Raw genomic sequence first — 2,500 nt, 5'->3', positions numbered from 1 at the left:
ACTATACATACATTAAGCTTATACACGGCGGTGCTTAGTAATACGCGCAGTCATCGGAATACAGATAACACATACAACTGTCCCTATACATGCTGAACGTCTGTGCACACAATGTCAACCACACGTCACCCACACACTCCATCACCCACTAGTCTATGCATGTAACAGACGCAGACACAACATCTAAGTACCAGCATGGAACAACATCCAGTGCATCCTCTCGGCCACAGTACACCATCCACACTATGATAACCAGACCGGGACGTCGAACCAGAAAACTGAATATCCCACTCTTCCTACAACCACCATTGCTCAGATACGCCACCAACACCCACACATGTCCTACACAGGGGTGCACCCAACAGCACCACACTGCCGCATCTCACAGCACATAAACAATGGCAGGAATGAAAGACACAGGTGTGCCACTCCTTTGCCACAAACACAGAACGGGCGCGCCACCTGCCATGAGCCACAAGTGCAACTGACGTGACATATCTGATAGTGCCTCAGGCGTCCACTTACTACCATCACTATCAACGAACCTCGCCACCCCACCCCCCCCCCACACACACACCATCCCTTAACCCAACTTCTGCCTTAACCTAACCCAACTTCTGCCTTAACCTAACCCAACTTCTGCCTTAACCTAACCCAACTTCTGCCTTAACCTAACCCAACTTCTGCCTTAACCTAACCCAACTTCTGCCTTAACCTAACCCAACTTCTGCCTTAACCTAACCCAACTTCTGCCTTAACCTAACCCAACTTCTGCCTTAACCTAACCCAACTTCTGCCTTAACCTAACCCAACTTCTGCTTTAACCTAACCCAACTTCTGCCTTAACCTAACCCAACTTCTGCCTTAACCTAACCCAACTTCTGCCTTAACCTAACCCAACTTCTGCCTTAACCTAACCCAACTTCTGCCTTAACCTAACCCAACTTCTGCCTTAACCTAACCCAACTTCTGCCTTAACCTAACCCAACTTCTGCCTTAACCTAACCCAACTTCTGCCTTAACCTAACCCAACTTCTGCCTTAACCTAACCCAACTTCTGCCTTAACCTAACCCAACTTCTGCCTTAACCTAACCCAACTTCTGCCTTAACCTAACCCAACTTCTGCCTTAACCTAACCCAACTTCTGCCTTAACCTAACCCAACTTCTGCCTTAACCTAACCCAACTTCTGCCTTAACCTAACCCAACTTCTGCCTTAACCTAACCCAAGTTGCGCCTTAACCTAACCCAAGTTGCGCCTTAACCTAACCCAAGTTGCGCCTTAACCTAACCCAAGTTGCGCCTTAACCTAACCCAAGTTGCGCCTTAACCTAACCCAAGTTGCGCCCTAACCTAACCCAAGTTGCGCCCTAACCTAACCCAAGTTGCGCCCTAACCTAACCCAAGTTGCGCCCTAACCTAACCCAAGTTGCGCCCTAACCTAACCCAAGTTGCGCCCTAACCTAACCCAAGTTGCGCCCTAACCTAACCCAAGTTGCGCCCTAACCTAACCCAAGTTGCGCCCTAACCTAACCCAAGTTGCGCCCTAACCTAACCCAAGTTGCGCCCTAACCTAACCCAAGTTGCGCCCTAACCTAACCCAAGTTGCGCCCTAACCTAACCCAAGTTGCGCCCTAACCTAACCCAAGTTGCGCCCTAACCTAACCCAAGTTGCGCCCTAACCTAACCCAAGTTGCGCCCTAACCTAACCCAAGTTGCGCCCTAACCTAACCCAAGTTGCGCCCTAACCTAACCCACGTTGGGCCCTAACCTAACCCACGTTGGGCCCTAACCTAACCCACGTTGGGCCCTAACCTAACCCACGTTGCGCCCTAACCTGCCCTGTAATTGTTAGTTATATGACTCTAGGAATTCGTGTAGCGTTGCCTAATTGCAACCATCTCAACATAGTTCACTTCGCGCACACTGTGGTGTTCTGCGTATTGATTCATTTTACGGTGCGTACCCTCACATCTTGCGAGTGTTGCTTACTTTCCACATGGTCCCGCTATCCACTGTATTGTGTACTGCAATAGGACGTATATCGCCCCCGCCCCCCCCTCCCCTCCTGTCACCTCTAGCTCGTTGGTCAGGAGTTCGCGTGTTGAATGCGCTTCGCAGCTGTGCAATGGCATTCGTATACGTACGCTGGCCACCTTCCACGTGTTCTTTCGTGCACACGTCGCAGCGTGTATGTATGCTGATGGAGTGCGTCGTGACACACAACATCCAGGCATGCAAGACTCGTAGAAGTCGCAAATGTAGATGGATGTCTACGTTTGCTGCCCAAGTTACGCAAATGAACTGGAAATCCGTTGTTGCGCGGTTGTTCGCGCTGGAGGTGAATCGTTGATATCGACGATCGGTACAGGTATTAACCAGTTGCTTCAGCGACACCCGTCATACCCACGAACGTGAGTGGGCATGTGGGTATGAAGCGATACGCGGCGGTGGCTGGGTGGGACCGTCCCCGGCCGGTGAGGGGGGGGCGCCCGGCGTG

This window comes from Schistocerca nitens, chromosome 7 (genome assembly GCF_023898315.1).
Source record: "Schistocerca nitens isolate TAMUIC-IGC-003100 chromosome 7, iqSchNite1.1, whole genome shotgun sequence".
NCBI classification, from domain to species: Eukaryota; Metazoa; Arthropoda; class Insecta; order Orthoptera; family Acrididae; genus Schistocerca; species Schistocerca nitens.
The sequence above is the reverse complement of the archived record's forward strand: the minus strand, read 5'-3'. Positions refer to the sequence as shown.